This window comes from Larus michahellis, chromosome 11 (genome assembly GCF_964199755.1).
Source record: "Larus michahellis chromosome 11, bLarMic1.1, whole genome shotgun sequence".
Taxonomy (NCBI): domain Eukaryota; kingdom Metazoa; phylum Chordata; class Aves; order Charadriiformes; family Laridae; genus Larus; species Larus michahellis.
The window spans coordinates 9,229,977-9,253,802 of NC_133906.1; the positions used below are offsets into that span (position 1 = coordinate 9,229,977).

General features: G+C 44.1%; 1 long non-coding RNA gene across 3 annotated transcripts; it reads right to left on the bottom strand.

Moving 5' to 3' along the window:
* Positions 1-1,864: 1,864 nt before the first annotated feature.
* Positions 1,865-20,677, bottom strand: LOC141749769 (uncharacterized). Of its 3 annotated transcripts, XR_012589477.1 has the most exons (5): positions 18,865-20,677; positions 16,581-16,742; positions 4,741-4,859; positions 2,986-3,111; positions 1,865-2,476 (listed from the first exon to the last, which is right to left on the bottom strand). It is a non-coding gene; the product is annotated as an uncharacterized LOC141749769 (long non-coding RNA). The 3 variants fall into 3 exon arrangements; XR_012589475.1 differs by lacking the exon at positions 1,865-2,476 and having other exon boundaries at positions 2,727-3,111; XR_012589476.1 differs by lacking the exons at positions 1,865-2,476; positions 16,581-16,742 and having other exon boundaries at positions 2,727-3,111.
* Positions 20,678-23,826: the final 3,149 nt, after the last annotated feature.

The window sequence follows — 23,826 nt, forward strand, 5'->3', positions numbered from 1 at the left end:
GTGCAGAAAGGTTGGGCCATTCGTTAATGGTTACGAATGACCCTGAGATCGCTCTGACCTGGTGCCCATGCTTCACAATGCTTGTGGTGCCAAAGAGCCATGAAAATTCTGAAACTCCATCTCCCAAGTCCAAACACCCCTGAAATCCCACAAACCCTTTAAATGTTGATCTTACCACTGGTGTTGTCCATGAAACTTCCTGAGCAGGTGGTCTATAAAAAGTTCAGGTTAGGTATTACCTGGCGTCTGACTTAACGAAGCTTTGTGCCAGTCTGTACAACCAAGAGGTGACGGTGCCTCTGGAGTGTCAGCTCAGATGACCGCTCCAGCATTTGCTTGGTCATTCAACACTTCCATCTTGGTAAATCTCAGAGGGTTTCTGATCACACGTCCTTAAAATGTTTTCAGTTATCATGAAAGGCGAGGCTGGTGCTGCTTCCCGTGGCGTCAGAAACCCCATGAGAACTCACAGTCTCTTGCCAGGCCCCTCTCATTACCAAACCTGGGCAGAAACCAGATATACTGGGGGAAGGAGAGGGAAGGGAAAGGCGTTGGGTTAAGAAGAAATGAGCAAAACTTTCTTTTCAAACCTCAAACTTGTTTTTTGTACCAATTGTGAATGAAGATTGAAGTTGGCTTTTGTTCTATTGATTGAAAAAGGGAATGATGGGTGAAACTCATAGTGGGAAGGACGTGAGATTTTTTACAGAGGTGCTCAGATATGATTGATTCATATCACTGAGATTTAGAAGGCTGAAGAAAATCCATAGAAAGGATAGCGAGGGTTTTTCAGACCTCAGACACCGTCAAGGCCACAAATGCACTACTGCTTTTTGAATGTGAAGAACCCACATATTGTAAGGAGCCTTTGGAATCCAGCATTTTTAGCTGAACTACTCTTACTACAGATTTTAGATTTCCCCTCACAGTATCTGTCCCTCGTTTCATCATCCTTCTTGCTACAACTTAAGAGAAGTAAGAAGCAGGAGACTCACAACTTACAGGCCTACCACTCACTGTTCTTTGTAACATTTTCTGAGTACATTTATTTAGAAAGAAAGAAAGAAAATGAGACTTTCGATAGTCAGGAAAATCTAGAAAAATGCAGTCCCCGCAGTTACACAGTCCTGGTCCTTTACGCCAGTTTTGTGCCAAGGACTGACCAGTTCCTGGAAGTCTACCAGCAATCAGATACGAATCCCAACCAGATACAGATCCCAACCAGATCCTATTTTAAATTCAAATGTCCCACAGGCTCACAACTTTACTTCTTCCTTTTGTAAGTAAGGAACTTTCGCTTTTGACTAGTGAATATATCAAGAAACCAGAGTTTTCTTTGGGTAGCTACTTCCCCAGCACCCTGTTAGACTCTCGTACCCACGTACACCAGGAATGGGTCCAGCAAACCCCACGCTGCAGCACTGCAGCTGAGCACAGGCAAAAGCAGACTTTAGCCCCCACTGTCGCTGGGTCAGCTACGGCAGGGCTGTGCCACTGCTGCCTTTTCTTTTGATAAATTTTTGCAACCAGCCAAGTTTTAGGACCAATTTGATTTTCTGCAAGTCTGCAATTTGGCCAGTCTTCCTGCCCTTCCCTGTGCCCTCGGAAGGTATGCGCTAAAATGAGTCAACACTGGGGAGCAAAAAAACAAAAAATGTTTCATAAGAAGTTTCCCCAGGACTGGATTCACAAATTAGTGAGACAGGCAGTTCAAAAGCTATTTGTCCCTAAAATACAGTTTACAGCATGGTGCAATTGTGGGACAGACGAGATTAGCTGCCGTAGCTATTAGGTTGTAATCTGAAAAACTGTGTCCTGGGTGAGCTGAGTGATATGTCCACTGGAGAAATTTCTAGTGGTGACCCTTGAGTTTACCTCACCTGATCATACCGATTTCTCACGTGACTCGATGCCACCACCTCTGCAGATCCCAAAGCATTTCACTGGTTTTGCTAAGGGACAATAATGGCAGAACCCATTGGGCAACAGGCAATACACAGGATTTGCTCACTACTTCTGACTCACTCCAAAGCAGCTCAGATGATTTCTAACTTTCCTGCTGCTCACTTTCTTTAAACTACTTCCTTCAATATCAATAAAAAAGTGTTCACAAATGAGTGTGGTAAAGCTAACTAGTCCAGTAAATGCATGAGAATATATTTCCTTAGTCTCTAACAATAAAATTAAAACCTAAGAGGGTTTCACCCTTCCCAGCATGTTTAGATTGTTCTTTTCCCATTACCTTGGGTAAGATACAAGGCAGATGACATTTAATTTGGGTGATAAGGAACCCAAAGGGAGTTGTTTTTCTGCTGCTGGCAGTCTGGCAACCACTGGAGCTCCGTAGGGAGAGCTTTCCTCTTCCTGCATCTCTGGAGAAGTGCCCACGACACGGAGCCTCCGGCAGCCTCGGCTCTCCCATTCCCAATCCCGCAGCGCTGCAGGAGCCTTCGGGGGGGGGGCACACAGCACATAGCTGAAAAGGAATCACAGCAATCCCCAAAATATTCTGGAGGATCTGGGGGGCGGCACCTGCACAGGTCCCACGGGTCCCCTCCCCATGCCCAGGGATACCCATCAGCCTGCCCACGCACTCAGGAGTTGCCAGCCTCCCCCAGCAGCTCAGGATCTTTCACTGCAATACTTACTTGCAACATCTACCAGCCCTGACTATTTAAAGCGATCAGAGATTTACATCAGGAGACTTTAAATATAGAAGTAATTTTGTGTAAACTCTTGCTTTTATTGCAGCTCAGAAAGGAGAAGGGAGGGAAAAGCCTTTCTTTTTTTAGACTTGGCAGGAAACAAGCAGTTAAATAAGTGAATACTATAAAATGAAAATCTTAAAGTGATTACAAATATGAAAGGAGTGAATACCAAATTGAAACAGCCGTTTAATCAAGATAAAGTACAGAAATCCAGCAATTGGCCTCCTTCCATGATCCTGTGGAGCTGCGCAAAGGAGGCGGCTTACTGTAGCATTACCAATCTCAGTTGTTCACTGCTGACTGCCGATACCCCAAAGTCTTCCACTCGTTGCAGCTTTTCACATGCAAAATGACTTCCTCTATGGATCACCCTTGATGTAAAGTGGCTTTAATTATTCAACAACTGAAATAAAGATGAAAAAGTAATTGCATTTTAATTGCTCTAATAATGGCAGGAAGCTGCTCTGTGACTTAAATACTGAAAGGTGAAGATTAAGGCTGTTTGTTAAGATGCCTTTCCTTCAAACCCAACTTCTTTGTATTCTCTGCCAGTCTTTGCTCCTTCCCTCACCCCATAACCAGTCACACCAGTGTACACCAGATTTATTCTTAAACTCCTGAGACGGTTTGGTCTGTTGAGACAGTGACATCGACAAATTGGAGCTTTTTACCATAAGCAATTTTAAGGTTGAGGGATTTTCTTTAAAGCATCTACAGACTGGGCAACAACAGCCCTTCAGAGATGGGTGACGGCAGTGGGAGGTTGCAGCAATGATGCTATATGGTGGGGAAATTATGTCGTTTAAGGGGCAGCTCCTGTTGTTTGACAGGCCTGGTGGCCCCCTGGCTCTGGTGGCCAGGGGGAAGCTTGGGTTTGTTTCCCTTCTTATCTGCAATTGGCACACAAAACCTTCAGGATTTTGGAATGGGAGGGGAGTGCATTAGAGAGGATTTGTTTGCTCCTTGCCCATTATGCTAAAATGTATGTGGGAACAAGTCCTGTCAGCCAGCCGCAGCAGTGGGAAGCAGCCTCACCAGGCAGCAGCCTTTGGCAAGGAAGTTTCAAGACCTGACCTAGCCTGACATTAACAGCACTTTGGAAATTAGTGTGAAAGCCACTGCTCGATACCCATGTATCACCTCTGACTGTCTCAGTTATCACAAAGATGTTTTTTTCCTTCTGCATGAGGAAGTTTTCTGCTTTTGTTGCCATCTCTGTCACAACGGGAGCTTCAATTCCTCACACCAGCTTCCTACCACAAACCGGAGTGCTCTCTCCTGCACACAATCCCTCCTGTGACTACACCACCCGGCAGTATCAAGTCAGACAGAATAAGCTCAGGAAAGGAACAGGTGCGGGTGGAATATAGAGTGAGGCTATTGACTTGGAGTGCCAGATACGGGCTGGAGTCAGCTCCAGATGTGAGCTGAACAATAACGAAAATCTTGTACTTTATCACCTTTTAAAGTACACGGAGGGATGGCCGAACAATTGTTTTCAGTGAATGATTTCAGGCAGTCATTAGCCTCACACAGAGAGAATAACACACATAAATACACAGGCAAGTCTATTGTGAGAAGAAAAAAGTTATCAACACAATTTTTAAGAAAAAAACCTAATATATGGGGGGAAGCAAACTTCATTACTTCATTCTATCTCTCTCCTCTCCCTCTCACTATTCCTCTTCTTTCTTTCAATGCTTGCGATGCTCAGTACAAGTTCAGTACTGATGGAGGTTATGCAGCATTTTCATAAGCAGTTCAAAAAGAAGCCTTGTGGTTATAAAGACACTGTTATTGGGGTAGTTTACTTTTTGCTGGAAGAATCATTAATTCAAATTGCAAACTGAAATAGGAGCAAATTCCTCTATTTATTAACGAACTAATTACTCGTTTAAATCAAAGTGAAAATATGCCAGATATTGGCTATGCCTCAGCAGGCCCCTGCTCTGCGGGTATTAGACTGCTGCAGGTTGGACTGACCCAGTTCCCACCAGGAATGAAACAAGAATGGAACTGTAAGTCACAATACCTCCTTTCTGGTCCCCCCAGGTGTCCAGGAGACTTATGTCCCAGGCGGTGCTGTTACCAGACGGGCTGAGGCGACCCCTCGGTGCAAAACTGCAATGTGAGCAACAGCACAAAAGGCTTCTGTGGGATGAGATAAAGCTTATTGAGAAAAGATTTTGCTAAGTTAAAAGCAAGAATAAAGTAAATATTATAGACATTCTTCAGCCCTGTGTAATGGGAATACCGCCATAGTTAAGGCTGAATTGCAATTTGCATTCAAAAGTAGGAAGAAATTACTCTAGTTCGCATTTCAATGAATGAAATTCATCTAATGAATTAGCATATGTTGCTGTGAGACAATTTCCAGTTTCAGAGGAAGCCAAAATTTGTGCATAAAGCTTTAAAAGTAAAATATTTTCTGGTTTTTTGCAGAAATACTCTCAAAAGTTCCTTCCTTAGAACATTGCCTCTCTTCCCCACACGCCACTGGGGAGTCCTGCCCAGGGGAACCCCCAGATTCCTGTTGCAATATGGAAATTTTGTGCAGCCTCTGAACTTTTTTCCAAGCAGGGGAAAGACCAGTGAAGCCATTTGTGGGCATGTCAACAAGAACATGCAGTTGCCCTGAGGAAAGGGGCTGGTGTGGGGCTGGGCAAGGAGGAGAAGGGGCAGCAGCCATGCAGGGGGAGCTGAAGGCCCGCCATGAGCAGAGGGACTGGCCATCACGTCCAGAAATGCCCCTGTGCTGCTCTCCAGGAAGCCTGGTGCCCTGCAAGGCAGTGATGCTTTATCTATGAAACATCCCATAATGCTATTTATCACTGGCTGTACCTCCAAACTCCTCAGTAAGGAGCCAGCCAACACGGCACCTGGGCAGCATGGGACGCTGTGAGCTGCTCCACGCTGCAAGGACCCTCAGCTGGTCCCCTCCCTCCTACCCTGCTGCAGCTCCATGCTCTGCTCCTTGCGGGATGATTTTGGGACGCTCAGTAGGGTTTCACTCTCACTATCAATTGGACACACCAGACCTGAATATAGCACTCAACAGACCAGAGGGAAATAGGGGAGATGGTACCAATGGACACATGATCCTGAAATCCCCACCCATGCCTGTGATCCTACATCAAATTTAGCACCCCACCAGAACCATCTCTGCCACTGATTTACAGATGCTTTAAGCACTGGCAAGATTTTCTCCCTCTGCATGCAGCTTGGACCCTATGGCTGGCCAGACCCTCTCTGCTGGGCTGCAAGGATAAAGGTAAAACTCACCCATGTGCTGCGAGAGCCCCTGAAGTATTTCTCATAACACCCTTAAATGACAAATCACCTGTAGTAATTGCTATATTTTTGGGTCACCTCAAAAAAGGGTGCTGGCATGATCCAGCACAGCTGCAAAACTGGACTTGGTCTCACAAAAACAAGCTTTCTCACAAGGGACTTGTGCTTCCTGTTCCTTCTTCAAATACCTTATTATTACCATTAAAAATTCAGCACCTATATTGTTTAAGCCATCAAACCTATTATGAACAAAGTGCTAACATATTTTAAAGTAATGAACCGAGCACGGTACCTAACAGCGAGGCCATTGCATTGCTCCTGGCAAGTGTGGTAGAAGGATGAAATTATATTTGTGACAAGGGATATCACTCGATTTGAATATCAGCTCTATTAAACAGAAAATAGCGAATGCATCAGCTCTACACCACCTCTGATGGCATGCTGAGGCAAGTATTTGGTAGGGTCAGTAGGTAAAAACTGAGCAGAATAATTCTACTCATTGCTGCCTTCACGGGAAGCTCCAGAAGTAATATGCATTTACAGGGAAATTTAACTGAGCCTATGGAGATTTATTCTGTGAGAATTTTCCTCTCTTCCATGGTAGTTGTTTGGGTTTTCTTTTCAGTTTCAGATTATGAAAATGATTATTCAGAGGGGAAAATAGCATTGCATAGATGCCACTGTGCAAACAGTAACTTTTGGAGGAGTAAAACATTATCATCAGAGAACATGGCAATTTGATTTACAAGCGAGCAGACAGGAGAATGTGACAGCAAGCGAATAAAGGCTAGCTCTCACGGGGTGAAGCCACCTGTAGCGCTGACGCAGACTGATTGTGCAGCCGCTGCAGAGCCTCCCGCCGTGCTCACCGGCGTGTGTGCAGGCTCTGCGCTTTGCAGAGGACACAGTGGTCTCTAGCAGGTTAGCCGCGGCGGAGATGAAGTTAGCCCCAATTTCCCCTTGGCTAAAGCTTCCTTGAGGGTATGCAAAACAATACTCTGCTAAAGGATAGTTCAAAGGGCTGTATGTTGCACCAACACTCCGTAAATTCAGCTCAACCATCTTAAGAGAACTTTATGTCTCTTTCTAGAGCCTTCTTCGCCTCATCAGGTTTCCATTTCTAAGGCAGAGACCCCTCAAAACCCTGTTCCAATCTCAGCCTCTGCTGGCGACCCTACTCTACAGCTCACACACTGGTCTAGGGCCTTATTATAACCAGTCCGCAGACAATTTCAGTAAAGGCACAAGGGAGAACACTTTTACAGAAAGCACAATCAAACTGTCAGTGCCCTCATTAAGCAGAGGGCACCTCAGTCCCCAGATGCACCGGGAGCAGCACGTGGGCCATTAGCAAAACCGGGGCTGCCCAGGACACAGCGCAGGCTGCTGCAGGGCTTACAGCAGGATGAGTCTCACTGCCCTGGCAAAGGAAGAGGCAGAGAGCAGCGAGGTTAATTAGTTCGTACTTTTAATTAATTTGCCATTCTTAATAGATGCCACAGATATAGTCCTGAAGTCTTGCTTAACGGATAGGGTAAATTTATTACATGTCAAATGGGCAGCATATGCTTTCCCAACCAGCTGTGCCCACGTGTGCATAGCCAGAGTTCCCGTGAGCTGTGGCTCAGCACGAGAAGGTATTTCAGTCTCCAATGCTCATTCTCTCCATTTCAGACTAACCATTAATCTGGTACCAGACAGGCTCCACCAAAATGGACCATGATGTGCTGCGTGTGTGTTTGTGTGTGCTGCTTTGCCAGTGTGTGCACACACTGCTGGGGTTTCTTGTTATTGCTGGAAACGGTCATGTTTGAACCTGCCACCGTTTCTTCCTTTCTGGTCCCTCTTTTGCAAAGGAGGGAAGGAGTTGTTCACCACCTGCAGTGAGACCTGACCTGCTGCTGGTGGGGCAGGAGCTGATTCCGACTTCCTGCTGGGTGCTGCCAGCATCCCTTCCCGCAGCGGGCTGCCAACACCGGTGCTGCTTCTGCCACCGCCAGCCCACAGCTCCGCTGGTTCTGCCCCAGTTGCCACTCTCCAAAAGCACAAGCACTTGCTTAGTTTAAGCATGAGAGGCGCCTCACTGAACTTAAAGAGATACCCACACATTTGAAATTAATCCTTTGGACAAATGTCTGTAGGAGCAGGCTTCTGCTCCACAGTCAGCACAGCCTGAGGAGGCAGGCTCTGATGCCCCCTAAGCTCTCACACCCCCTTTCAGTGTTGCACCACAAAATAGCACAGTTTAGCCCCAGAAATTACCAGCTCGCCACATAGAAATGTCTGCCACGATTCCCAGCGGCTGAGGTATTGTGGTTCTTACAGGTAAGCCAGCGGTACCTGGATCTGCATTTTTGCAGTAGGCAGCTGCCCTCTTCACATCACTGAGAGAGGTTAGAAATCTGATGTCAAGTGAAGAATGGTATTTCTGTTTCTTCCTTGGTGCGTGAGGGGAAAGGGGGGAGAAAGAAGAGGTGAGAGAATCAGACCTGAATGTTTCCAACAATAATTAATAGCGAATCTGGGCGGCACACACAGAGGGCTCCATGGCATCCATACAGACGAGCTTGTTTGAGCCAGAAAGCTGGCCTCCGAGACTGTCGAATCAGCTGGGAATATTGATGTGATTAACAATGATTTGATTTGGAAATCAATGCGAAGGAGATTGTTTGCTTGCTTTGTCCAATTTAGTCCGTGAAATACTGGCTTCAATGCAGGGAGAAATTCAGCTGAAGCAGGAAGGGGATTTTGAGGAGGGGTGGAGTGGGGTGTGTTTGTTATTTTATCAGACATCCGTCTGGATTCTAGCTGGTGAAAACTTGAGCATTCAATCAAATGTTTTATGTGTGTCTATAATAATCCAAACAAAGGAACAGCTGACAGCTCATGATCATTTAAAGATAGAGCAATTTCTATTTAGCAATCTTGTGACTGCATTTTCTGTATCTACGTGCAAGGCTTCTTAATCGTTGTGTGGGTTTTGTTGCAGTGTGGCTGCAAATGAAACACTATGAATTTACAGGAAGCCCAACACAAGCACTAAGTCTTTAAGAGGAATATTAAGAAGCCATTCTCCTGGGTCGCAGCGCAAAGAGGCTGCATATGCACAGCTATTAAAGGTTGCCAGGTAGAAGCTGTTGGGCTTATATTCTAACCCGAGGAGGAGTGGTAATTCATCGCGGATATTTGTATCAGAAAGGAGAGAAGCATTTTTTGAACTTTAGTCACATTAAATAGTCTCTTCCACTTGAGCTCGAGAGCTGCTTCTGCCAATAACTCCTGGGAGCACTGCAAGAACCCCTGGGTGAATTTTTTTGTGGTGTGGGCTGGGAAACAAACTCGTAAAGAATTGATAAATGGTCTCGCCTAACTTTAATGTGTTTTTTGAAATATGTGAAAAGCTTAATGATGAAATCCCAGACCCCATCTGAGGGTCTCATTCTGCCACATTAATTTTGCTGAGTAGCCACTTGCTCCACAGGAACCACTATAAGAGTCAACACAAGGAAGAGCAGTAAATGACACACTAGAGCTGAAAGCTTGTCACCTTAGTATTGCCCTTGGGAAATTTATGCTCCTTAAAATCAGCAGCTTTGCCAGTTATGATGTAATTATTTCATCACTCACTGTGGGAACTTGATTTTGTCACCCCCCCACCATCCAACAGGTTACTCAGATTCCCATTAAATGCTTGGTCTCTCCACCTAGTTACTTTGGAGGTGCAAGACTCTCCCTAGCCTGAATCAAAATTAGATGTCCAACGCTCAGGCAATTAAGAGCAAGGCAAGTTGATGGAATATGACAGCGAGACAGCCCTGCCTTGCGTGCAGGTCCTTCCCACAGCCCGTGATCGGCACAGGCTGAGAGGATTGCAGGACACGGGCTGTACCAGGCAGCTCTGCCTACGGAGACAGAGCCATCTGATGATTCCCTTCCTCCCTCGCAGCTTCCAAGGCAGCACCCCTCTTTGGGTACAAATGGAGGTGTTGGAGGCTGTTTGCTCTGCCGTGGGAGGCTGTGCGAGTTCTGCTGGGTAGGACTGGCTTACTCAACAGCACAGAAAGGAGCAGCGCTGCCTATATGGCTTACTGGAGTCACCGATATCTTAGATACTCTCTGTTGAGACTGCTCACAGACACCCCTGGTTAGACATTATCCTCTTGCCCTTGCCATCCTTAGACCCAGCCTCACCATAATAGCTGTTCTCCTTCAAGACTAAAACTTCAACCTCCTCAGAAAGTCCTCACCTTTCTGATCCAATCCTTCACCTGCTAGGAACAAAGCACCTCCTTTTTGACACAGGAAGTCACATCTGCAACGTTACCACCACAATTTCAGCATGTCCACGTAGGACTGGAGTCCTTTGATGGAGAAGTCCCACCAGCTGAAGATACCTCACTGCCTTTGAGCAGTGGGACCGCTGCAGCTCTCCTGTCTGTGCCAGGACATGTTTCCCCTTCAAACAGCTCAGGAAAAGTTGAAATAGCTACAGACCAAAGGAGGTGCCAAAATATCCACTTATAGTAGATGCTCTGCTGCCTAGAACACATTAACACATTTTACATACAAAAGCACTGAGTGGAAACATTGAGTTACTCTATATTTTGACATTGGGCAATACCAACATGATCCAAAGAAAAAGTAGGAGAACAATCTTGCAGTGGAAAATGCCATCAGCAGTGAGGCTGAGCCCAGCCCGCAGCAGTTAGCAAGTTAAAATAATTACAGCAGTTTGGGCTGTGATCACCTTAGACTTTAGAAGTTTTTCACTAACCTTTTTTCTGCAAGTAAATTCTTCACACAGTAGACAATTTGAGTAGTGATTCAATTCACTGCAGTCTCCTCCATGAGTCATTACTGAAGCAACTCTTAAACAAAGGTTAAGCATTTTAAACAGAAGTCTCTACCTTTCCAGGTGGGATGCAAACCCCACTTGGTCACAACTAGACATTCAGACAAAAGGGACTTCAACTCCCACAGGTGAGATCCATCTACATCCACAGATGTATTTTTATTCCATCAATTCAGTGCTATCCTTCAGCCTCTTTGTGCAGCTATTCAGTGAGGCTCTTTAGTTGTCTGGTGTATATTTATAATATTTATTTACATAAAAAAGACCTAGATGATTTGGACAGCGGACATAGCTTTTCAGATCCAAAAAAACCCCTCTACCATTAAAATTATTAACTAATTGGAGTAGTTCTGCAGTACGGTCAGCAGAAGAGACTATTCTTTCTCCTGTACGTGGAGAAGGAGCATTTTTGGTGCTACTGTGCATTGTGGAAAAGCCGCTCTACCCACAGGAGGGCAATGCCAGGTGAATTGTTTCTATTCTGCAATATGCTCTCCTAGCAAAGCACCTGAAGAGCTGCCTCTTTCTCTTTTATTTTATCAGTGTGGATGGAGAGTGACAGACACACAGTACCAGCCCTCACAGCACTCCACACCTCCATGGTGACAGGGTCTTTCAGCCTCTGTGTCCAGTCCAAGACAGCTAAAAGTTTTCTTTCGCTACAATGCTGCCCCCAAAGATCTGCATCCGTAAGGATGCTCCGCACTGCGTCTGGGGTCAGACTTCCAGCCCTGGAGGCAATCGGCTCTGCAGCTCAGTATTAAGCTCAGCAGCTATCTAGGCTTCTACACAGGCGCAGTCATACTTAATTCCAACACCATTCAAAGCTAATACCACCACTGTCTGTAATGCAATAGCTGAGCCATATCCAAACTCTGTGTGTGCGTGAGATAAACACTACACAGGCTCTTGGCTTGCCTATTAAGGTGTTTGCCCTGTTGTTCTTACCGACATCAGCACTGCTGACAAAAAGCAAGCAATGCATTTTAATAAATCTGGAGAGCTGTGTTCAGCTTCCCAAGCAGCTCTGCAGGCAGCTTGACAAAAGGGAGCTACAGGCTGCTGCAAACCAGGCTTCTTCGGGGAAGGGGGAAGGAGATGGAGTGAGTGCATCTGAGGTTCAGATGAGCAATCTTCTGTGCAAACACACAATCCCTGAAGCAAAGGCAACTGCAGAGCTATTTTGATTAAACAAGCCTGCGATCACTGAATTTCTTCTCCTGCGGAGTCCAGGAAAGGAGTGGGACAAATTCCCAGTGCCAGTCAGTGGAAGTAATGGTTTTGAAAATACCCCTTTACTGACTTTACCCCTTCTTCCAATACCACCTGTAAATTCTTTGCTAAAACTAATATTCTTAGAGCAAAACCGCCTTCCCCTTCACAATTCCACCAATAGAATTAACTGGCAAAGGTTCATTCTGTTTCCTCCCCTAAAATTCTTGACAGACACTTAGCAACCTATTTCACTAGATGCCCAGACCCCCGTTTGCCCCCCTTTCTCTTCCCTCCCCCTTCTGAAACGAAGAGCTTTTTTTTTCTTTTTTGAGAAACGGGAGTGCATTAACACGCATCCCGGCCTAGACTCCACCGGGTTTGCGGTAGCACCCGGGTTTGCCGGCTGGCGCGGCGCGGCGCGGTGCGGTGCGGTGCGGTACAGCGCGGTGCGGTACAGCGCGGTGCGGCGTGCGCAGCTCCCGCGCCACGCTCTGCACGGTCATTGCTGTTACATTTCTGCCCTCTAATGGGTAAAAGGAGCTTCGCAACGTCTCTTTTTATTCCGAGGAAAGGGAGGAAAAGCCCCGAAGTAGTGAAGGCGCAGAATCGTCCCCATGCCGGCCGCGGCTCGGCCCCGCTCCCCCTGCGGGCGTGCGCCAGGGCCGAAGGGGCCGGGAAGGCTCCGGTGCCAGATGGCAGCAGGCAGAGCTCAGAAGGCACCTATAAATATTTGTTCTGCTCAAATAAATACACACGTTTTTCAGTTTCTCAGCCAATTTTGAGGAGTTTGCATCGGAGAATTAGGCTTTACCACAAGATTTCTTGGACCTCAAAAACATTTCATACAAGATGGTTTTATTTAACCTGAAGTTCATAGCACTTTTTTTTTTTTTTTTTTTTTTCTGTGGATGTGAGCTGCAAGGGTAAGGGGAGAGAGGAAAATCCCTGAAGGAAAGTAAAATCAAAGAGCAGAAACATGAGGCCAGAGATTGCCATGTGTATACCCAGGATGGAGTAATGAAACTTTGAATGCTAAGAAAATTACAGAGACGAATTTCACAGTTGCCAACACAGCAGATAGATAGCTTCTATGAAATGATGGAGAGTAGTGGGTCTTAAAACTCTTAATCTATTAAATTAGAGAGGGACTAGATATAATGGAATCATCACATTATATCCAAAACAAGGAAGCCAGATGGGTGACAGATTTTTAAAGGCTTCTACAAATATCTGTACATTTGTTGCAATGTAAGATATGCTGCAAGAGCTTGTCCTGGCAGCCCCAGCAGGCCATCGGTGCAGCAGGTCCGAGCAATGCAAGCAGCCATGAGCTGCCCCGGCAGAGCAGCAGGACCCGGTGAGCAATGAGGAGGTGCAGTGATTCAGTGTTTCCTGCATGCAGTTTCTGAAAACAGCTTTCATAAGTTGTAGTTCATGTATTTACTTGGTTAATTCCTTCCAATTGTGAGCTCTTGTTAGAATTTGTTTCTGTGTTTTGAGTAGCAGGGGGGAAAAAAGTCCTTTTTTTCAGTGGGAAACTACAGAACAAAACAAACATTGCTGGTTCCTTTCCAAATTGCATTTTTCATTCCATTATAGTTTTGCAGCTAAAAGCACTGAATTGCTGAAAAGAATAGATCTATCTACATCTTCTCATCACAAAAAGTGACTGGGAGAATTCCCATTAAGATGAAATCTAAGCAAAGGTGGATCGCCAGCTGCAAGTAAAATTATATAGGGCACAAATGCTACTGAAGCAAGTTATCCCAGCATCATTCTCTGTCTTTGGCCTTCTAATTGTGTTCGTTTTCTCCAACTGCTGAAAGAAGCCAATTTGACTTTAAAACCAACAAACAAACCAGGAAAACATAACAAGGTATGCCATAGCTTCTAACATACCTTCTTGACTGCCCCTATGCAAATTGAAGATAACATTTTTTCTAAAGTGAGAAAGATTCGGCTTATGGTACAACTGCCTCAGTACAGTGTCCCAAAGTAGATGGTGCTAATGCTATTTTAATCCGCAGTTTGGCATTGATCCTGCCATAACCACAGCATACGGACGGCAATGCAGTGAAGCCCTGTGTGTCTGCATGCTGCACGTGGCACTTTCCAAAATAGGCAGAAGAGCTTTAATCCTTCAGGCTGACCAAGTCATTCCCTGCATAAGATCCAGTGGAAGAGAGGACAGACGTGACTGGATGATGCCTCTGCAGCCCTGTACCTCCAGCCTCTTTCGTGCTGCGCTGGTGTATAAAAGGCCTCGCTGCTACTCAGCGAAGGACAGACACACCTTAGCTCTCCTCATTCCTGCGTGTTCACCTCCATGCCAAAAGCAGGCAGGGCTGTGCAAATCCTTTCATATGTGGTTGTACTGTGATAGGGAAATTTTACAACATAGAACTGCTAAAGCCTAGATCCAGCCCTGAGCCCAAGCCCTGCATCTCCTTGATGTCTATCAATGCCTCTCAGCACATTGTATGGTCTAGACTAGAGGATTTCTTAAGATTCCACCCAGCCTTAATTTTCTCTGATCCTTCTCATTTCTTATTGAGCCAGAAATTTCCCATTACAATACAGATGTAATTCCAGACCTTTTTTGCAGCTTTTCCAATCTCCATTAGAGCTTCAAAACCCTGAATAAAGTGTAGTTGGTTTAGCACAGTCAATGGACTGCAAAGTTCCATCATTTAATTTAATCTCTTTTGCTGTAGTGCAATTCCCCACCTAGAGCCCTGCCTATCTAATAGGTGTATATTCTTCTGTGTCCTGGTCCTGTTTTGTCTGATCACAGCGATAGAGGTGGCATACGGATTAGACACTGGGATGTCCATTGTGCTGAGAGGAGGCTGGAGACAATGTCAGCCATCTGAAACGCAGAATGGGAGGGCCAGAGGGCGTTGAATGTTTCACATCCCTTGCATGTTTTCTCTTAGATGTATTGTGAGAAATGTGATCAATGCAACTCTTTTTTTCTACAGATTAGAATAAAGAAACACAAAAATCCTCTTTGATTACCTTGATAACACCTCCTCAGCTGGCTCATTATAACCTATTGTGAGGTATTTCCAAAAATGAACATTTCACCGTATGGGTCAGGAATAATCCTGTTGGTACAGATAAAAGGTGCCAATGCTCAGTTATAACAACCTGTGCCAGCTGAGGATTGTGCCTATCCACACCACAGGCATCTTCCAGTGCAAACCAGTAGCTTCAAACCTGCCCCAGGAAAAAAAAAACCAAACCCAAGAGTGACGAGGCAGTCACACACCTACAGCGGCTGGAGGCCAAAAACTCCATCAGAAAGAGCAAAATTCCGCGCCGCAGCACTGGGAGCTTCCTAGCAAAAAGCCCTTGCTGTTTCAGCTGTAATGACGTAAATCCCTTCGACGCATTTGTGTCAAAACCATTGATCAAGAAACATTATTAATTAGACCTAATCCACACTCCGGAGGCACCAGAACATATCATCACAGCTCGAGGGGGTTTAGGGCAGCAGAGTGTATGTCTCAGCAAGGTTTCCTTAATTTTATCCTCATGATTTTGAAGGTGTGAATGCACAAAGAAAACAAAAGAAAAATAGCAGCTTTGCAAATTTAACCCTTCCGAGGTGCAGCTAGCACACTGAGCTGTCTGTGAGACTAAAACCTACCATGGCTGTACCTAGACAAACAGTATGCCCTCTCAGAAGAAATATTGAAATATCATTGAGGTACGAAATAATCCAAGTGCAAGCACACCTGTTTGCTTCTCAGAGCAGGCAGACACCTGGCAACTGTGTGGGCAAAGGGCTAAATAAACCACCTGGGTTATTTACTGCAGGAAGGTACAGTCTGAGATCCCTGGCAATGCTCCAGCCCAACACAACTGGTTGCCCTGTCCCTCCACCATGCCACTACAAAACCAGCCCTCTGCTAGAGAGAGCAGGAGGCCAGGCACAGGTAGGAGGAGTAGGCATTTGGAAAGTGTCCCAGGTCTTAGGCTCTCAAGAGTTAAAGAAACCAGAGGAATCTTAATCAACGATTAAAAAAAAAAAGAGCTAAGCAGCAGCAGTTCCAAAATTAATGAGATTTTGATAACCCCCCTTTAAAAATGGAATATTTCCATTTTAAAATGTACAAAAACTAAAATCTTCATAAATATCCTATTAAGAAACTTCTGCTGCTGTTTTAGAGTTTCAATTGAAATACAGTGCATGAAGGTTGCCATAGCTACGAGCAAATTTTTAAATAACTGTTTTTCATCAGAGCAGCTGCAGTATCACCCAGAAACGAGGGTGAAGTGGGGAAGCTGGAAGCAGTCCGACCAACTTCAAGCTCCTAATCAACTGACTCTGAGATTTTCACACAGCATAGAAACTTTTAATACGCTTTCTGCTTTTTAAAGAAAATATTGCCCTTTGTTATTTGGCAGCACCCCAGCAAATGCTGTCAGCGCTGCGTGAGATCTCAGTCAGGAGAAGAGCTTTGATTTCACGTTGTAAAAGATAAAAATTTCCACTGCTAAGCCCCTACCATGGTGCAAGTGCCCAGGCACTGAAGGATGTGCTGTGGCCTCGGGTCCGCTCTGGAGAGCTTTCTGCATGAACCAGTTGATTGACAGCAACGCACCTAAAAATGCCATGAGAGCTGCAGATTTCTGTATCCAGGAAAAACTCTCCCTTGCCTGAGCTTGCACTAGAAAACACAGAAAGGAGGAAATGTAAAAAACAAGTGAAACTGTGAAATGTTAGCAGGAGGCTTTTGAAGTGGGGCTGTGATTTAGGTGATCCTGCCTCCGATGGTGTTTGGTGATTCGTGGGCATCGGGAGGCATTTTCCTCTCCTGTAAGGTCCCTCCCTGGCAGGAATAGGCAGAGCAACTTTCTGAGCAACCGTGCAAGCAGAAAATGGGCATTTCTGCACGGTGGGCATCTGTTCAGAGGTGGCTAGGCTACGGAAAACATTGACAGCCTCCTTTATACTCAGGCCTTTCAACCAGTGATATTAACTATGGCAAAATTCCTAGAAAACTTCAAATAGATTCATTTTATGTTCTCAGCCAAGTATGTCCCTATGTCCCAGTCTATAAAATGAGAATAAATAAAGAATAAAATTTCTCACAGGAATACAAAGAGATTTAACTCCAGCACAATAGTAATTGAATTGCTATCTACAGAAAGTGGAAATGCTTGGCTGAGTTAGGTTTTTTTCCCCAACAACAAATTAACGATCATTATTTAATACACTATTATGAATCTGAAAGGATCATCCCAGTGACGATTATTCTTATACAAATTGGTTCATTTATCTATGGCCTGCTTCTAAGAGATACCTCCATGGTGCGGTGGAAGGGCTGCCTGATTCTTCTGTGGTGATGCATGAAGGCTTGCGGTGCTCTGCCATCACCTGCACAGCAGCAGAGTTCAAGGTTTACAGGCAAGCAACAGATACTAATCAACGCAGACAAATCTTCTGGGCGGTGTATTTTTATTTCAAATCTGATTTAAAAATTTCCATCACGTCTCTAAATGAAACAGCTGCCTTCCTCAATGACTGTAGGTTTGTTTGTTCCAAAATATATGTTTTTTTCAACATGTAGTAGACAACAAATTTTTTGTGGGGGTAAAAGAACGAGAGAGGAAAACAAAAGGGGAAATTCAGAAAAAAAGCTTTTAAAAACAGAAAAATGAAAGTAAAAAAAATCCTATCTTTGCACGTTCTTCTAACAAATTACATTCTTTGATTATATTATCCTTAAATGCTGAGACAGTGTAAGCCCTATCTTTGGCACAGAAAAGAAAAAAAAAATGAAAAACTCCCTCATTTTAGAAATCAGGAACTTAATGGTAGCCAGAAACATCTCAGTGCCTTAGTGAGACAATGGCATGGCCGGCTTCAGGTGGCTTTGCCCAACACTCCTCTTCAGGTTGGCAGTGGGCGGTCAGAAAACAGAAAATAAGGATGACTACCAGAGACACAACCTTGCAAGTATCTTTCATAATAACTTTAACTTAATGTAAATTTAAAAAGTGTCTCTTTGCCAGTGCAAAAATAGGTTATTACAGTAGAGTGAGGGAGGGATGCCAGGGAACAGATATTTCTATATTGGAGTGCATGTATCCTGTCGAAGGGACAGACCTTCCAAGACATCTTTAGGTATTAACTTTTCTGATGCATAATTCTTTCAAAGGAAAGAAACAGAAGATAAAAAAAGCACAACCTGCTGTATGGTTGGGCTGCCAGAAAAACAGATTGCGAGTCACTGAAAACTGGTGACCTTACTCAGCATATTGTGACTCCATAGCTTTTACGCCCTGCTGTTTCTTTTCCAAGGCAGATGAGAGGCTTGTCAAAGCTGTAGTTTCCATATATACACATGCACACTCACGCTCACATTAAAGTGCTATTTCTCTCAGCTGTGCAGACACCAGGATTACTGAACCTGATATAAACTCATCATTTTCCTGGAAGCAAAAAGGGATGCTAGCCAAAAAGATGAGCCACAGTCGGCAACAGCTAACCTGTCTTGGGGTACCAAAGGGCAGCAAGCGCAGAGCCATCTCTAGAGGAGTGTGCAATGCGCAGCCAGTCGTTTGAAAAGGCCTAGGACCATTTGCTGAGAATAAATGCCTGTCTGCAGCCTGCACTAACGCCTCTCATCAGCATTCACTGGACAAGGCACACACGGCATAAAGAAGAAATGCAGAGGCTTAAGGAGAAGATGATGGGTGAGGGGCAGCAAAAGGGAGCAGTGCTTAATGCCACAGGGCAGTTTTCTCACCTTACTTGCAATGCGAAACATGCAAACACCTACAGACCTGTTACCGCTGCGGCAGCTCCTCTCTCTGTCTGCCTCCGTCCACTCCCTTCTCTGTGTTGCTTCACTCTTGGTTTCCATTCTGCCTTTGAAGTAGTGCACAAGCCCCTCCAGCACTCACAACGTTTGCTTTTTTTCACCAGATTCAAGCACTATCTTGAAGCAGGGAGAAAAGAATCCTGGGGGATGAGCTACAAAAAAAAAAAAGAAAGAAAGAAAAAGAAAAAAAAAAGCCAATCCCACAATCTACGGGAGAGAAAAGGAGAAAAGCCAAAAAACCACAAGAGAGATGCCCCAAGAGAGGCAGTGAGAGATCAAGGACCAAAAAGTGTGGACAGAATGTCAGCCAAGGGAAGGGGAGGCAGCAAACAGCACAAACAGAGGCAGTGGGTGACTCTGGGGCATGCTGATACCAGAAGACAAAGGGTGTAGGAGTTTGTCCTCATTTGTTTGTTGTGAATAGTAAGCAGAAAGCCACAAGTGAAGAGCAACAAGCATGCAACAGAATTCAGGGCTCCTTCTCCATTTTAAGTGTTTGGACTGTCAGTTTATTCGCCTGCAAAATGTAGGCAGCCTTGCTGGTCTGACAGAGCTGTGCCAGGGGGATTCGGCCCATTGATTTATTCAGAACAAAATAAACAGAGTAAGATCTGTGAATGAGCACCAGAATATGTCATAAATCAGCTTGAAAAAGATAGAGAGGGTGTATCTATTTAGCAAATGCTTTACTTGTCCCAAAAGCAAGTTTCAAATCTATAGCAGCACTAACAAATATAGCTGAATTCACCTGAATTATTCTGCCAAGAGGAAAAATAAGTACAATGAAAAATACAGATTTCACTCTGAAATGAAGCATTTAGAGGACTGGATTAAAGAGATCAGTTTTGTAAGTCAGGGAACAGGAGAAGATGAAAAAATGCAGTCATCAGAGTTGCGATGCTTTCATTTCTGGTGCTTGTGCACAAAGCTGGTGAATTCGGTAAGGACTTGTATCAATTAATACACATAACACGTCGTGCATCTGACAGAGCATCAGGAAATGAGTCACTGACTTGCTTTACCTTCGGCACTGTGACTCTGCATTACTTTGGTGTGCCAAGAGGCACGTATCCCCGTGCAGGCTGGCTGGGGTGTGAGCTGCAGGCTGGGGCAACCTGAGGACTGCCCTGGTTACAGTGAAGTAGAATAAACGTGTACGCTGCAAGGCAGCATAATTAGACAGACGGAAGGTACATTGGTTTGAAACCGCATGCTAAAAGTATTTTCTATTCTGCTGGAAAGATACAGCACTGTCAGTAGGACAGTCTGGGACTTGAAAACTTATCTGGTTTAAAGATCCTAAAAATATCCAGAAGGAAGATGCCTTGTCATCCAGGGCAAGCAAGGTTTGAAAGTAACTACAGTAGCCTGTAGCAAAGGGAGAACACACTGAATGGTCGGTCACCATGGGGCTGAAAGGCAGGCTTGCTTCTGCTTTCAAAATAGCTCTGTGTCTAATAATTTTAATCTGTTCCTTCTCACCAAGCATCAGTTGTAGAGCACAGAAAACACCTAGGCAGCTTTGAGAGAAAAAAGGTTTGAGAATAATAAACTCTGGGAATAGCTTTTTCCTTCGCTATTTTTCACATGGACAGCTATGATCAGAACATACGCTTGCTCAGGACACAAATACCAACTACTTTTTCATTACACAGGGGCTGTGAACTGTTTTCCTACATGCAAGCCCAGCATTCATGGAGAACTGGAGCTCAAGAGCTGGAGAGAAGTTTCATGACTTTCACCTAGACACAGGCAGTCTGTGGCACTTGGGGACGTTCAGTGCCATGCAGACATATCTACCAACTATTTGGTAGTGATATCTCATTTGCAGTGCACTGGAGGTGCAGTAATCTGGTGTGTGAATTTGCAGGGAGTGAAGAACCCCACTCTAGGGGTCCACACACATGGCTCAGACCCACCACAGGAACCCTCTCACCCTTCCTGCGAGTACAATCGCAGGCACGAGCCATTATCAGAGTAACAACAGCCCTATATCTGTTCCTTCACTTAAATGATAGTGACTTGTTCACCCCGCCATGTTTTAACTACTTAAGCTTAATTTGAGATAACATCAGTAGTGCTATTATTAGTTCAAGACTTACTGTAGACTTGAGAAAAAAAAAAGCGCATTACTTACACCACATTTTGTAGGCCTGCCCTCAAAGAGATGGGACTGCAAAGACTCCTGTACCAAAGACCATCTTGATTTCATTAGAGGCCTTGTGTGGTTACCACCATACAAACATCATCTTCTCTGCTGCATCACTGCCTGGAGGCTGGGCTTCATAGTGAAGAAAATGGATGAAGTTTTGCGCCTTCAGCCAAATGAAAAAAAGAGAAGCTTCAGTATCATCCTTTGCTTTGTGCATTTCTCCCTCTTGTTTAATGGATATTCCTGCAACAGGAGCTGGTGGAACTGGTGAGCTCCTCCAAGAAGCCTTCTCTAGACTGGTGAGCATGATACATTTCAGACAGCCACAAAGAAACTCTTCAACCCCTAAAATAAAAATTTACATGAAAGACACATCAGTGTGAAGGTACATCGGTATCCAAAGGCAACAGTGATTATATCTGATCATTTTTAGTATAAATACATTTTCAGAATAAAAGGCACATGAGAGTTTTAAGCTACTTAGCTGAACGCGCTGCTCCTGCACCTGTGGGATTTTAATATTTCTATGCTTTTAAGAGCAGTGTACCACAGGGATAAGATCAGTGTGTGATCCACTTTAATGAGCTGGAAAAATATAATTTAGGAAGGTGTGATTACTGCAGGAAAGAGGTGGAAAGCTCATTGGTAACGATAACCCTTTACATGCTTAAAAAACACAAATATTATTTTCCTGATGCCTAAACAAAAAATTTGAACATAGATCCTCCAAGAAATAAAACATCCACGTGTGACTTGAATGAATCCCCCTATAAGGGGATGCTGGTGCTGCCGAGCCTTCAAACAGCACACGCATTGCCATCACTGATTACTCTAGAAGCTCCCTAATTCACACACTTTGGAAGCACATTACCATCTTCAGGAAAACAAATCTGTGTTCATGTAAGCATGCTGGTGGCTGGTGCAAATGTATATTCTTTACAGTCACAAATGAGATTTTTTTTTTTGCTGAAAATGGGTGTTTGGCATAAGACAAAGCAAAAGAAACAATAACTGTACAGCAGCAGTACCGGACAGAGGAGGTTACAGCAGATTATCAGTTAACAAACTTGGTGTTCAGAGCAGGGCAGTCCAGGATGTCTCTGGCCTAGTGCAGCTCACCATAGGTGCCGTTAAGAGCACTGCGCCACTTTGCAATATTTGGGGACCGTCATTCAATCAACGGCATCTCACGGATTTATATGTAACCTTGATAAAACTGAGGGGAAAGAACAGAGTGAATTAAAGAGCGAGCAGCAAGACAGAGCCTATCAGCTAAGAAGATACAATCACTATATAGGTATTTAACATGAGAGCGCCTAGCCTTTGCAATGAAATTTCCCTGTTAAAATGATTCACGTCAGTTATTCTTTCTCTCCTACTTGCTGCTATCACCATCCAGAAGAGTCAGCAAATGATCAAGTGCTGCTTTGATCTCCCGTGTATGTGAAGACAGAAATATCCAAGCTGAAGAACTGAGCCCCATGGGTCTGACAGCGGATTCAATTACAACCCATGGAATTCAGTTCTCAAAGCTGAGATTACACGACATTCATTTTAAGGCTGTCCTGACGCACAGTAGTATCTCATACTCCTGCTTGCTCTCTCCAGTGCCTGGCCTTCTTCCAGGTGCTGTAAAACAGAAGAGTGAAACCTTCACTGCAGCCAAAGCAACTCTACCCAGACTGTAGGTCAGATGCAGAATAATGGCTTTAGGACATATATATTGAAAAATAGGCTATTTTATGTTTTCTTTCAGCACCAGAAGTGGCCACACATATAGACAGAATGTGCCCTAACACATAGCAGAATTCTTAGTAATAAAAACTGAAATTTATAGCCAAGAAGTATAACAGTATAACATTTTGCACTTTTCTGGAAGCCTTTGAGAATTTCAAAGAGGTAAGGTATAAATTTCCTTCTTTTTTTTAATTTTATTTTTTTATTTTATTAATACGACGACACAGACACAGAGGTAAAATCTTCCAGAGTTGCACAGCAATCTTTGTTAACAAAATAATCCATCCAGAAGCTCAAAAAGAAGGAAATCTGTCACTGGTGCATCCCTTCAGAGTTGTCAGAGTCTGGGTGGCAAAAAGGCAAGCAGAAGCCATCAGTATTGTAGCTGCACAGTTGTGCTCCGACACAACTTTGATGTGATGGGCTCACCCCAGGGTGACAATCTCATCCAAAGGCAGGAGTATTGGACTACAGATAAATACCGTTCAAACACACTGAAGATCAAAGCTGACATCTCAGACAGGAAACACCTTGTCGCTTCTTACAAACCTAAGAGAAGTCACACATTTCATTAAGCTTCATACCCCAAACTCAGAATTTTTGAGGAAAAATAGATTGGATAAGATGTTGGATGAAGCATTATTCTGTAAATTAGATGTTATGTCTGCATAGCACCATGATAAACAGTGTTGTTTAAGTTATAAAAAAAAAATCATTTCAGATTTATTTGGAACATTTTAAACATACTTCTTCATGTTCCAGTGAGATAAGGCATCACCAAAAAAATCCCTTCAAGTTCAATGAAAAGAAATATTTGGTCTGTAATAAAATATTTGGAGGTCAAGAGGGTTTCAGATTAAATCTTTTAGCCCTAAAAACTAAATTTAAGTAAATTTATTTAACAGAATGGTTCAAAGAGAATTAATTATTTTGTTTTAGTATTGCTTTTCTTAAAACGTAAATAAGTATAAATATTTTTGGAAATAAAAATGTTGAATGAAAAAAAAAATCAAAAAGCATCAAGGAGTTTCTAGC